This window comes from Podarcis vaucheri (genome assembly GCF_965113315.1).
Source record: "Podarcis vaucheri genome assembly, chromosome: 8".
NCBI classification, from domain to species: domain Eukaryota; kingdom Metazoa; phylum Chordata; class Lepidosauria; order Squamata; family Lacertidae; genus Podarcis; species Podarcis vaucheri.
The window spans coordinates 3,105,557-3,120,152 of record NC_138766.1 but is presented as its reverse complement, the minus strand read 5'-3'; the positions used below and the strand labels follow the sequence as shown (position 1 = coordinate 3,120,152).

General features: G+C 45.3%; 1 long non-coding RNA gene across 4 annotated transcripts in view; it reads right to left on the bottom strand.

The window, feature by feature from the left end:
• The window catches only part of LOC309538873, an 80,898-nt gene that overhangs the window by 32,300 nt on the left and 34,002 nt on the right, over nucleotides 1–14,596 (bottom strand). The window contains exons 3-5 of one of the 4 annotated variants that reach the window (XR_014222429.1): nucleotides 13,300–13,408; nucleotides 12,770–12,874; nucleotides 416–475 (exon numbers count right to left, since the gene is read on the bottom strand). This is a non-coding gene — a long non-coding RNA (uncharacterized lncRNA). Of the gene's footprint in view, nucleotides 1–415; nucleotides 476–8,723; nucleotides 9,766–11,331; nucleotides 11,419–12,769; nucleotides 12,875–13,299; nucleotides 13,409–14,596 lie in introns of those variants that run through there. The other 3 variants (XR_014222430.1, XR_014222431.1, XR_014222428.1) reach the window with 3 other exon arrangements.

Below are 14,596 nucleotides of genomic sequence, written 5' to 3'. Positions count from 1 at the left end.
TCCGGCGGCGCGGCAGCAGTGGGAGGCCCCATTAGCTAAAATGGTGCTTCAGGTTAAGAACAGTTGCAGGTTAAGAATGGACCTCTGGAATGAATTAAGTATTTAGCCCAAGGTACCACTGTACATGAGGGACACGGGTGGCACAGTGGGTTAAACCACAGAGCCTAGGACTTGCCGATCAGAAGGTTGGAGGTTCGAATCCCCACGACAGGGTGAGCTCCTGTTGCTCGGTCCCTGCTCCTGCCAACCTAGCAGTTCAGAAGCACGTCAAAGTGCAAGTAGATAAATAGGTACCGCTCCAGCGGGAAGGTAAACGGCATTTCCGTGCACTGCTCTGGTTCGCCAGAAGCGGCTGAGTCATGCTGGCCACATGACCCAGAAGCTGTACGCCGGCTCCCTCTGCCTATAGAGCAAGATGAGCACTGCAACCCCAGAGTCGACCACGACTGGACCTAATGGTCAGGGGTCCCTTTACCTTTACCACTGTACATGGAATATAATATTCTCTCTCTTTCTCTTCAAAGTGTTCATATCTCAGTATGGAGATATGAATTAAATAATCCTTATAGCAACCTTGTAAAATAGGTTGGGATTATTCTTCTCATACAGGAGATAGAAGGCCAGGGCTCAAAGTAGATGTTATATGGAGTTCTGATGTTTCCTCTCCTCTTTAAACCCAAAACAATCTGGGCAAATGGTAGCAGAGCTGAAAAATGGCAGTCAGGGAGAAGCTGCTCTTTCTCCTCTGATCATTTTGCAGCTCAAAATCACCTTGTCCCAGCTATTCTTTGTCTTTCCTTTTACATATGGTGGAAAGACACACACACACATACACACACACACAGAGGATAATTTTGAGCTGAAAAGGAACAGGAGAGGAAAGGGTTAAGAGCCATGGGACTTTCATGGCTCAAAGTGCTTTGAGTTAAACACATATGTACGTATATGCACATGTACACACATGCAGCCACACACAGGGAGGCAGAGAGGAAGATTCCCAGAAATTTGTGTAACGTGTAGTTTTGAGGCTAAGATATAAACTCCTAGCCCAAAGTTTAGTCTCTTAGCCACAGTGCTATATCCACTTTTAATGCAAAATAAATGCAGAATCGGGGGGGGGGGGGATAGTTGTTTCAGATTAATTAATACAGAATGAAGAGGTGTGACCTGGTGGACAAGCCCTTGTGACAGCTGCCATTTAATGATAAGGGGAGTGGTGGACATGTGCAATTAGGTCTGGGATGAGAACTGTCACTCAGTAATGCAGGAAATGGCCAGAAGATGGATTGTTTCTAGCATTCAGAGTGGCGGCGATGGCTGCCCACCATTCCCTCTCCTTGCTTGCTGCTTCCAGGAGAGATGAAGGAGGAAGAGCTTGAAAATCTGAAACAGCATTTCAGAAAAGCTTGACTCCAAAGCTGGTTGCTCTTCTTTATTACACTGGTATTTATTTATAGGACGTAAGGACAGATTTTCTCCAAGTCTCTCAACTGCCTCTCCACTGAAGGCCAAACTTCATGTGGCATTAAATTATCAATTAAAAATAAAACCTGTGAATCTTTTTTTGAAATGGTGGCCATCATCCATGGCAGGAGACAATGAGGATCAGGACCAGCCTTTCTTTACAGTCCATGATCGCAACGGAAATCTCTCTCACACGTCCACACATCCTTTGGACCACACCAGCGAGGTGGAGAGGTGGGTCTGGTCATCTGCACAGCCCTGGGCATGCCCACACACTGCCCAGGCTTGTGCCCAGGGAGGTCACTTTGGTGCTGCTAACACAGAAGTTTGACTTCTGCCCCAGAGGCCCACTCCATTGTCTCTCATGATAAACAAATGCCAACAACAAGACTTACAAGCTGCTATTGGGCACAGGATGGAAACTGCCAGTCAGATTAGCAATATTTAGGAAAGAATTAATAGTTTGGATGTATACACCCTTCTAAGCAGGAAAATGGCCAGAAAGACATCTCATTCATGCCCGAATGATTAGACATTATTCAGGCACAGGGATCTTACAGGGTTCCCACTGTTTGGACATGCATCTGCCCAGCCACTTTGTCCCCAGTCAAGACAAGACAAGACACAAATGGGGGAAAGTAATGCCCACAGTAGTCCTAGGTCAGAGGTCCTCTGTCCTAGGTATGTTGCAAGAGGATGGCTTATATTTGGATGCCATGGGTGCTGTAAATTCTTGCACTGAGCAAGGATCTGGATTAAAAAACAAAAGATCCCTCCCAACTCTAAAACTTTAAAGGTTGGATCCAGACTAAGTGAGCTTAACTTAGGTCATCATGAAATTAATGGGAGTTAAGTTATGACTAACTTCTTCCAGTGATGTAAGTTTAACTCCTTTGGAACAGAGTTTGGAATAGTATGGTGGTATTCAACTAAGTTTTACTCAGAGTCAGAGGCACCAACTTCTCAAGATGACTGAGGGGGCCCAACACGACGTCCTGACGTCACACGTGTGCTGTCACAAGGAGCCAGGGGCAGATCTTTCAGACACCCTCTGAACACTGAGGGGGCCTGGCCCCCTAAAAAAATCATGGGGGTGGGCAAAAGACACATTTAATTGAATGAACATGACTAAGTTTCAGTAATTTCAATGGATCTGTTCAGAGCTGGCTTAATCACTAGGCAAACTAGGCAACTGCCTACAGTGGCAAATTTTCAGGGGTGCCAAAAAGGGGCAGTAAAATTCAAAATTTGGCAAGCAATGGGAGGGAGGGGGCCACTGCCAATCCCAGTCTTTTCCATTAACTGAAATGAGGAGCTGCCACCAGGCTGACTCAAAACAGGTTTGGGGGAAGTCAATACCCCTCTCTCAGTGCCCAATATAGGCTCAGTACCCAATACAGTCTTGGAGGACCCAGTACTGGCACCTTAGACCTAAAATCAATGGGGCAGGGGAGATGAGGTGGAGTCTGGCGTGGCAGCTCAGGGTGGGGACTTGCATCCCCCCCCCAAAGCAATGGTCTCTCCTCCATTTCCAAGTTTGAGCAATTCATGCTATTCCCATGTTCTAAGGGTAGTGGGCAAATTGCTCTAGAATAAACAGAAGAACTATTCATAAGAGAAGAATGGGGTAGAAACTCAGAGATCACCTAAGGCACTTATGGGAGCACTGGGTCTACTCTGAGTAAAACTGCTGAATATGACCTGGGTAAGTTACACTGGCTCTCTGTAGTCAAGATTGCTCTTATTGCCTGGTTCCAGCTTCATGATTCAGTGCTCATCAGTCAATGACTGCAGCATCAGGTGGTAACTTGCACAGGTGAATGAGCCACCGCAGAGCAAACATCATCTCGCATCACACCCAGCTTTTCTATGGAGTCAGATCACACTTTCAAGGGAGAGTCAGCAAATAAGCACTCAAGCAATCCCCCGGGGTTAAGGAGTCCCATTTTCATTTTAAAATTATGGTGGTGTAAAGGCTTATTCTATCTATCACAGTTAATCTGTGGTTCTTGAACAAGACTCTTTTGTTGTTTTCTCAACAATGGGAGTAATAGAATGACTCCTTGCAAGTTTTATTTGTGGCAACCAACCCAAAACTAGAAGATAAAAACATCCATGAGGTGCGCTGCATGTATGAATAAGCCAACACAGATCATACTTCAAGTAAAGAACAAACTCTGAACAATAATTAGTCTGAAATATGAATATATAAGAGGGGTGTGGATTGATGGGGGGCAAATAGCGAGGTGAATCATGGTGATTCAGATGTCTATCCCCTCCTGAGTCAAAGTGCAAAATGCAATGGTACTTTTCTGTACCAATAGAGCTCTATGTTTCCCAAAGCTCTGAGCACATGCGCTTTGCAAGAAGTGAGGTGATCCAAAATACCACTTGTGGGCACTGAAAAGTTACTTACCATTTCTGCTGAAAATTCATGAGCTGCTATTACAAACCATCTGCCCACAGGGCACCCAAGACTGACTCCCATTTTTTGAGCTGTGTTACAGCAGGTTCCTGTCTTTGAGTGAAAGCACCATTGAACCCAATGAAACTTACTTCAGACTAAACATGCATAAGAGATTGGGTTTTGAGCCTTTGATTTGGTCTATGATTCTTTGAGGCACCTTCTGTTTTTGCTTTCTCCAGTGTTCCCACCATTTCTTAAAAGAACAGCCTCCTATTCAATATCTCCTCCCCACTTGTTCCTGGTATAGATCTTCACTCAACCCTTCTTCCCTGGGGGGTGGGGGTGCTATTGTGTAGTGTGCCACAGGTGCGAGCACTACAAACAATGCTGTATTGTGTTGCTGTTCTAACAAAAGCAGATTTGTCTTTCCATGATCAACAGTAAAATGAATAGAAATCAAATTATAATATTAGCAAATGTTTTTCTTTATTTTAAGCAAAGAAGCCATGTCACCTAAAGGGGGGGGGAGAGACACTTAATATTGTATTGAAGCCATAGCTATTCATATCTAGCGTGTGTGTGTGTGTGTGTGTGTGTGTGTGTGTGTGTGTGAAATGCTTCCACCAGCATACAAAGTCATTGTGGACTATTGTATTTGAACAGTGATCAAAACATTGTTCAGACCCAATGTGTAAGGTAAAGATTTTCACCAGGAACTCCCAACCTTGCAGCCTGGGCTCAAATCAAACTTGGACACAAGCAAAGACCCTCCCCCAAGGAAGAGGTTGTTATTAAACTGCTGAAACAACCTTGGGGCATGAAATTTTGCACTTTGGGGCTCTGCTTGTTCTGGTCATGAGCACAAATCAGGTCACCTTTCACGGGCATTCCCATTTAGTTTCTGAAACATCATTCAGTTGCCAGGTCTGTGGTTCAAGTAGCAACTAAGAACAACAACAAAACCACACTGGGAAATGGAAGGTGAAGGAGCCGCCTTGCAAGTCATAGTTCATGCCTATTGTTGCTTTGGAGGCACCTTGATTCTGCTTTGAAGTCCTTCAGGCAGACGCCTTGCCTACTTTCTACAAAGCCTGAAGGTCATGATTTAGGCACAGAACAAATTGTTCAAAAGCAGTAGAAAGGGTTTGGCAGGTGGGAAGGGAAATTAAATTGCAGAATTTATTGCAAATTGTTTTACAATGGACATTTTCAGTTGTCTTTTATTAACGTATTTGAATTGAAGAAACAATTAGAGCAAAATGGTTGCTGCCTTTGATATCAATGTGGGCTGTTCAACATAAGGTACAGTGTTTCCCAAACATCTGCTAAGTGGGGCACACTTTTTTCTGAGTTAAAATTGGAGGCATGTTTTAGTTGTACTCCTTGAGAGCATTTAAAATATGAGCTCAAATGAGCCCATTTCCACTTGGCTTCCCTATGTGCTGCAAACTGGGCAACCAATGAATCAGAGATGACTGACTGATCCAATATACGCACACCCAGAGCAGTGGTTCATACTTTCTTTGCTTTCCCCTGCTCTTCCACGTGTCCTACTTTGTTATTCTGTAAATGAAGTTTCTGTAACATAAGTTTTCTACACACCTCAGTATGCAGAGGTATTTGCAATCCCATAAATTGGCAGGTGAAATATGCAGATAAAAGGAACCATCAGCTGCAATCCATGACGCATGTTCCAGGAAGAAACGCCCAATGAACATAACGCAACTTACTTCCAAGTAGACATGACTAGGGTTGCACAGTGAGTTTCTTTCCTTGATGTAACTCTTTATGACCTGGGAAGTTGAACTGACAGAGAGGCGTGGCATGGCAAAAAAATGAAATGTGAATTTAATCATGGAAAAGAGTACCTCCAGAGAAACAGGCATCATCTATAGCTCCACAAACAGTGAAGCCAGACTGGACTTTGCATAGCACAGCATTTTGTTATGGATGTGCTGTGCCTCTAGGTCTTTTAGTCCCCTTTAATCCCAAAATGTTAATTGACCAGACATTCTCTCCAACCCATCAAAGGCTGGGATAAACCAAGCTTTCTCTTTATATGACAGACATCCCTAGCAGTTCAATTATAGAAGGTAACCTACAGGAGAAAAAATACTGCCAGCATAATTTCCTTGAAAAATGACTTTGAGCTACTTGAAAAGAGGTCACGTGGGACAGATGCTTCAACAAGCACTCTAATCAGAAATGCCAGATTATCTGACATTTTGGAAGGTAACTATTGCCATTTTTAGACTAGGAATTAAGTCAGACTTATTCTTGGCTGCGTATTAGTGGGGTGAATCATAGAATCATAGAGTTGGAAGAGACCACAAGGGCCATCGAGTCCAACCCCCTGCCAAGCAGGAAACACCATCAGAGCACTCCTGACATATGGTTGTCAAGCCTCTGCTTAAAGACCTCCAAAGTAGGAGACTCCACCACACTCCTTGGCAGCAAATTCCACTGTCGAACAGCTCTTACTGTCAGGAAGTTCTTCCGAATGTTTAGGTGGAATCTTCTTTCTTGTAGTTTGGATCCATTGCTCCGTGTCCGCTTCTCTGGAGCAGCAGAAAACAACCTTTCTCCCTCCTCCATGTGACATCCTTTTATATATTTGAACATGGCTATCATATCACCCCTTAACCTCCTCTTCTCCAGGCTAAACATGCCCAGCTCCCTTAGCCGTTCCTCATAAGGCATCGTTTCCAGGCCTTTGACCATTTTGGTTGCCCTCCGTTGGGTGCGGTTGTTCTGCACCGCTGCACTTTTAATGAAGGTGCAGAACGGAAGGGAACTGCAGAGTGGTAAGCACCAGAAGAAGATATATTAAAGAGGGCTTGGTGAGGTGGGGAACTGGAAGCGGGGAGGGGAGCAGAGATCAGGAGACATATGCTGGAGCAGAATAACCTCTGGGATGCAGAAAAATAAGCGGGGCAGTTGAGAAATGGTGACACAGACAGACCTGTGGAGAATTGGTGGGGTAGAGACTTGGTCCAGAGAGACACAAAGGAAAGAGGGCAAAGGCTGTGAAGCACAGAGAAGAGACCAGGCATTATGGGATGGGAAGAGAAGGAGGGATGACTAAGCAGAAAAGGGGGGCAGGCAAACATTTTGTGAAGTAGTGCAGAGAAGGAATCAAGTGCATGCTTTAGGGTGCAGAAAGATAAAGAGGGGTAGCAGAATGGTTTAAAAGAAAACACAGAGGAAACACTGCATTTTTAAAAAGGCTTTCCAGCACTTAAAATATTTTATTTGTTTCATTCACAAATGTATACCCTGCTTTCTCTCTCCACAAAGGGGTTGCTTCAACCAGTGTACAAATAAAAAGCAGGCATATAAGCTCCAATGATCCAACCAGCCCTCTCAAGTTAGCTAAAGTGCGGATGTGACTCTCTGGGTCAGGGGTCTGCAACCTGCGGCTCCGGAGCCACATGTGGCTCTTTTACACCTTTGCCACGGCTCCGGGGCGGATACTAGCGAGGGGAGGAGGCACATTGTGCGCCCCAACACTCCCCACTGTGGCAGGCGCTGTACTGGCTGTGACTTCGCATGGGGGCAGTGCGTGCGTTAGTCACGCACCGTCCCAACGTCACCTTCCCGCCTGCTGTCAGATCGGAGGGCAGCGGTGCGCATGCTTTAAATGTCGCATTGGTTTTACGGCTACCAGTTGTTGTTTTTTCTTCGGAAACGGGTCCAAGTGGCTCCTTTTGTCTTAAAGGTTGCAGACCCCTGCTCTGGGTGATCTGAGCTGGGTGCTACTGCAAGTGCAATAAGCCATTCTTATGGTTCCAGAATAGGGGACGCGGGTGGCGCTGTGGGTAAAACCTCAGTGCCTAGAGCTTGCCGATCGCATGGTCGGTGGTTCGAATCCCCGTGACGGGGTGAGCTCCCGTCTTTCGGTCCCAGCTCCTGCCCACCTAGCAGTTCGAAAGCACCCCTAAGTGCAAGCAGATAAATAGGTACCGCTTTATAGCGGGAAGGTAAACGGCGTTTCCGTGCGCTGCGCTGGCTTGCCAGAGCAGCTTCGTCACGCTGGCCACGTGACCCAGAAGTGTCTCCGGACAGCGCTGGCCCCCGGCCTCTTAAGTGAGATGGGTGCACAACCCTAGAGTTGGAGACGACTGGCCCGTACGGGCAGGGTACCTTTACCTTTACCTTTTATGGCTCCAGAATATGCTTGACTATTATTCCTCGCAAGGAGGAGAGCAGGAAGCTGTCACAGAGCAATAATCTGATGATGAAATAGTAGTAGCATGATTCCTTGTGGATCACAAGGACCTTGCGGAAAATCAGCCTTTACCACTCATGAGCCTTGCAGTCTCGCCCACAGTGGAAAAGCCCAGATCCTGCATTATATGGTCAACTGGCAGAAGCCAGAAGAGACTGTCATACACACTCCTAATACCTTATCCCTTTGTGTTGAATTATAATTGCAGTGTGGTGCTTTGGGAGCTAATCTGGGCTGAACAGTGCGAGTGGAATCTAGGACTACAGCAAACACTTCACAGCTGCCTGAAGATGGCAAATTCAGGGAGCAGCCAGCTTCTTGCCTTGTCCTGGGGTATTAGGAACCCCAAACCAGTTCATGTGATGCAGAGGTGATTTCCTTAGCAGTGAGCTGCAGAAACATCTGCTTTTCTGTTTATTTAACATTTTAATGTGTGGTGGCAGGCTGCTCCTATCTCCACTCCAACACTTTGAAATGAAACCGTGGCCATGTTCCTCCACTCCCCGTTATTTCCGCTCTCCCAGAGGATGCCGTCTGCTGCTAAGGTCAGGCATCTCCCTTGCTCCACCTGAACCAGAAAATCAGTTGAGGCCACAGCACTTGCAATGGCCACCTAGCCCTGTTTTGGAGGAGGGGGAAGTAGAGTCAAAGTTCTGCAGCAAATGCCAGCGCTTTTTAAAGTGCCCCCAACCTAAGTGTTCTCTGTAGAGAAAGTATTTTCAAACTTCCCCTCTTCAGAGAACCCTTTCCATACTGACTTGCCTACTGAAGAACCCCCAACGTATCTGCCCTGTGCTGCCCAGGATTTGGGCTAACATTCTTAAGCACGATTCTTGTGAGATATTGGCCAGGCCTGTTATCCATGATGACTGAAACCTAGAACACACCCCCATCTCCTCCAAAGCTGCAGTTTGTGAGGGCAGATTAGTAGGGGTGGGCAAGCAGTTATTAAGGGAAGATTGTCGTTACAGGTCTTTTGATTTAGCAGACCTCTAAAAGCTTACACACTTGATCACAAGACGCAGTGCGCAGGTCCTGGCCCACTCAAATATTTTAATGGGGGGGGGGCAAAGGCACTTGGCCCCAAGGAGTTGGCTCCAATGCCCCTCAAAAACATAGTTTGGAAACCACTGCTTTATTCCACATGCTTTATTCACAAGGCTCTGTACCCCAAAGAGGCAGAAGGTATGTCATTTTGCTTACAGTATAAAACAGAATGTCAGCCTCTGTTAAGGAAACCTTTCATGGCTCTAAATGCACAGCCTCATCCACTGGCTCTCTACCATTCTCTTCAAGGCTCACAGTTGGAGACCCTTGAAGAGTTGAGTTCCTGACCCAGAAAGGGCCACCTTGCCCAACCGTTAAGGCAGGGCAGCCTTCTACCTGTCAGAGGTAGAAGAGAGTTGCAATGGAGGCTATAAATAACTTGCCTAAGGGTCATGTAAAGGCTTGTGCGCTGGAATTGCACTTGCATCCTCAAAGACAATGGGGCCGTTGCGGTTGATTCCATTGTGCTGGATCAAACCCAAAAGCCTGTGATCACAGAGAAGCTTTGAACCTTTTATTTTCTCTGAAGTCCCAGGTGCTTCATCTGGAAGTCACGTGTCTTTTAAGAGATCTGAATGCATTTATTCCATCAACTGTGTTTGTGAATGAGCACTTAGAGCTGGCAAGAAACAGTACAGGTTTGTTTTCATGAAAGCACCAACATTTTCAATTACTTTATTCATTTTCTTCAGTATCATTGCTACCCAGTGTAAGAGGGCAATAAAGTCCACAGCACTTTTTTGTTCCTGAGGCTTCAGTAGTGGAGATGGTGTTAATTCTTTTCTTTGCATTCTCATTACAAAGCTTGTCACCAAGCCAACTACCAAAACCACAATTGTGACTGTTTGTTTGTCCCCCAGGTTAATAGAAATGGGTTAAAATGGAGCAAGAAGAATTTTAATCATATTTCATATCCACAGACTGAAGGATTCTAATGGGACAATAGTGTTGTGTCAGTAGGGGGTTGCTTCACTCTCAATTAGCTTAATTCACATTTGAAAAATGAGTGTGGCATAAGAAATGTTTTGAAGGAAGTGTCATTTCCACCTGCTGGATCCAGTTGATCTTTTCCCTCTCACTCTCTGCCCTCCCTCTTGATCCGGCCCTCTCATCCCATTCCCTCCGACCGTTGTCCTTTCAACCATTCCCTCTCCTGCAGCCCATCTCCCCTTGAGTTTGCCATTCTCTCTCGTTTGGATCCCCATTCCAGCCTTCTCCTTGTTTTGCAGTTTGTGTGGGAAACTCTTTTAGACTGGCCCCAAAACCAGAACATCCAGCTTGTCTTTCTAGGAGCTGCACAAACTTGTTCTATGTTGCGCCATCCTAGAGAAACCAAAGATCTTTCCTTCCTGAAGAAGGGGAAGGGCTGTAACATGGAAGTGGTATTTGGTGCAGTGGAAAAGAAAAGGAAGATGGCAGGTCTTTCTGGTGATTCCTCTTCCCAGGCTGCACATAAATCTGTGCATTGACTAGGTAAAAGGTAAAGGTAAAGGACTCCTGGATAGTTAAGTCCGTCAAACTTGACTATGGGGCTGCAGCGCTCATCTCACTGCAGGCCAAGGAAGCCGGCGTTTGTCCACAGACAGATCTGGGTCATGTGGCCAGCAGGACTAAACCACCTCTGGTGGAATGGAACACCCTGATGGAAGCCATGGAAACGCTGTTTACCTTCCCATTACAGCAGCACCTATTTATCTACTCGCACTGATGATTCTATGATTCTATGCTTTCGAACTGCTACGTTGGCAGGAACTGGAACAGAACAACGGGAGCTCACCCCATCACGGGGATTCGAACCCTTCTAAAACATACATAAGAGATTTGGGCTGTTCAGTGTCACAGGAGGTTTTAAGAAGGAATCACACCACTAGACATTTTGAGCATGAATTTGATGTGAAGATAGAGTAGAATTTAAAAAATAATAATATAAATAAGAAGCTTACTCTCCTCATGCCTCAGTAAATAAGCAAGTTTTGCCTTGTCATCAACTAGTTCTTTAGAATGATATGGCTGACATACCGGTCACATGATTCATGGCTTTATTTTCTACCTAACCCTCTATCAAAAATATAAATGTGCTGATACAGGCATCCTTCCTTATATTCAGGGCTTATAAATAAGCATGATCTTGTCATGACAGGATTAGAAGGCACACAGACTTCTCATAATTTTTTACATAAGTATCTATAAGGGCTGAGGCAGAGGGGACAATTTCTATATTCCACCACAGGGTTGAAAGGCACCTCTCCTTTCAGTGATTTCTTGACGTTTACTGTGAAAGGGCAGATAAGTATTCATTTATTCCAGTGATATCAGCATGGAGCAAAATATGATTGGTTATGTTGCTCTGTTTCATCATCATCTTCACCATGTGATCTCTCCTTTTCTAGAATGGTGACCTGAGAAATGTTAGGTGAGAATTCAACCTATGTGTTACCACCAAACTCTGACTAAAGAAATGAAGAAACTGCAAGAAGACTAGCCATATCAGCCAAGGAAAATCTCCTGCATAAACAGGCCTCAGCTGGTCAGGTGATACTTCCTAACTATTAAAAAACAGCTTCCAAATCAGATTGCCCCTCCAGCCTGAGCAGAGGTGCCAACTCTAAGAGGCCCCCAATGTTGAGAGCAATCCGTTGCAGAGGAGGCCTATAGCAGAACCAAGTACAAGAGGGAGAGCCTGGAAGGGAAGGAGGGGAGAAGCAGCCCTGGGCTGGTGGTGGTGGCAGGAGGAGGAGGAGGAAACTGAGCACCAGAGAAGACAAGCCGCCAACCACTGAAGCCATACTGCCCCCTGGCTTCTCCAGCATCTCTGCGTCCCTGCACCATGTGTGTGTCATCGCGGACACACATGCCCCCCACCTTTTTCTCAAGTTGGCGTTTGTGAATTTGAGACACTAGACAAAGGGAGCCCCTTTTCAGTTTGCAACATGGAAAACAAGGGAGCCGGCCATGGAGGAAGATCACTCTTTTCTTCCATGGGAAATTTGCTGTGCTTCTGTGCTATGCGCTGAGAAAGGGGTACCTTTATAATCAGGCAGCATTAAAGTCAAATATGTGTATGTATGAGAGAGAATGTGATGTGTCTATGTATATGTTAACAGGGGGTGTAAATTGAACATTTAATAGTCATAGCAATGAGCCATTGTATGAATTCACCAAGCCTCATGGGGAATGTGCACTTAGTCTGCCCATGAACAGGGAATCGTGCACATTTCCTGGTCAATATACATAAAGTGTTGTGGAATGTGCATAGCTTGACTGAATTTTGTACATGCTCTGGGTAACGTAGAGTGTCCATTCAGTATGTACGGTCTCAAAGAAACATGACTTTTTTCTAGCTATAGTTCAGAATTGTGCTTTCTAGAGCAATGTGGGTTCCATCTTCAAGTTAGATATACATTTTCTCACAACCACTGTGACATTTCTCATGTGTAAGGAATGCAGGTAAAGCCTTCTATGGCACATGGTGCATCATCTAAAACCAAAGTCTTGCTTCAGGACTATTGTTTTTACTCATATGCAATGGTGGAAATATAACTGAGCATTCCATCAGCAAAGCCGCATTTGATTACAGTGTGCTGCAAACATTCTCTCTCAGAAATCACAATGACGTTGCATACCTTTGCTAAGTTCAAAAGTCAGGTGTGCTAAGAATGGTACTCAAGACTTGGCCTCTTGCTGCAGTCCTTGACTGTGGAGCCAGCAATGCCACTTCAGCTTACTTCCTAAAACAGAAAAGGCACATTATATCATAAGAAAGTACAGGGGAACCCTTTTTTGGCAGTACATTTGAAGAAATTGAAAGTATAAATGCCCCATTAAAAAAGCAGAGAGACCCCCCCACACACCAATCAGGAGTTTAATCTGCTAGCTGATGGAGGCGTGGCATTGGTAATGAAGCCTCTGGCAGTAACTGATTGGCTGAACTTCTCCAATCCTTAGATGATCAGAGTAGAGAGAAAGCTCTAAGGGAAAAGACGTACAGGAGTGCCAACCTGGCCCCACAACTGTGGGTGCCTGGGGCCATGGGTGCCCAGCCTCTTCATGGGGAACTTTGTGGGTGCTCAGGCACACAGGCCCTCAGGGAGCTGGCACCTATGAAGGGGTAGAAGAAGTCAGTACCTTATTTCAGATGTAACTCTTCACTCACCCCTTCTTTCCTGGCCAGGGAAGGGGGCACCATTTTGTGGTTTGCCCCAGGTGCCAAAACATCTTCGGCCAGCCCTGGGCAACAGTATCATGAGCTGCGGCAGGAACATCTTATGGAGTGAAGAAAGGAGACAGAAGAACATTTGCTTCTCTAAGCTTCTAATACCCCTTAACCATTAAGGGGAGGGAGCTAGGAGCATTGCAGTTGATACAGCCTGAGTATGGTTTTTCTCATTAACAGCACCTGGTAATCTGAAGAAGGTTGTTAAAGAGGCTGCTCATCTCCCTGGCTGCAAGAATCCTCTTGCATTAGCAGGATATTAATACTTCTCCCGCGTCAGGATATGTTTCATGGGATTTGTCAATCTCTGTCGTTACCCACATTTAACTCTGATCTTATTATTGAATGATATAGATTGTGTGGTATACAGATATTGTAAAATTAAATGCATATAAAACATCTACACCATAGTTTAAAGCCCATGGCTTCCCCCCAAGAATCCTGTGAACTGTTGCTTGCTCCCCTCCACAGCGCTGCAGCACCCTTGACAAACTACAGTTCCCATTATCCTTTGGGCGAAGCTACATACTTCAAAGGTGCGGTGTGGATAGCCATGGATTCTGTGGCCAGTCCTGCCTATGCTAGCATGGAGCTGAAGCCAGCATTCCAGAGGCCAGTCTGGCATGTTGACTATGCAGGGTGAGGCTGCTTTATATCTTCAGGAAGTGAGGGGGGGGGCGAGGCAAGTTTCCTGCCAAACCTGCTGATGTGCTTTCTATTAGGAGGGTTTCTTCCAGCCCCGCGCTCCAATCCTTTTAGAGCTTATATGGGTTTTATCTAGTTCAACCCGGGTGGAAATCCCGATTAAAACCCTATCCTGATCATGTTTATTAAACATACACTTGGCGTAAGTGTCACCCCTAATTTAAACGCTGCATAACTGTATTTGCTCCTTTAATTCAATCATTAGGGACTCAGCAGTCTCTCATTGCCTCCTGTTTTGGAAATTAGCATCAGAAGTAACTACCTATAAAGATCATCCAGCAATCATTATGTCTGGTTAATTAAATGCCAGAAGATAGTTCTGCTTATTCTTCCTGAGAAAGTTCAGCAGCCTTTCTGAAGCTGATTTGCTTCTGAGGAGGAAAGAGTCGGTTTTTTAAAAAACTGCAAAAATTAATATTAGATGCTGCCATTGGTTCATCACTACGGTTAGTATTTTAACTTGCAAAATACTATCACAATACACACCACAGAATCATAGCATTGTAGAGTTGGAAAATACGCCCAAGGGTCA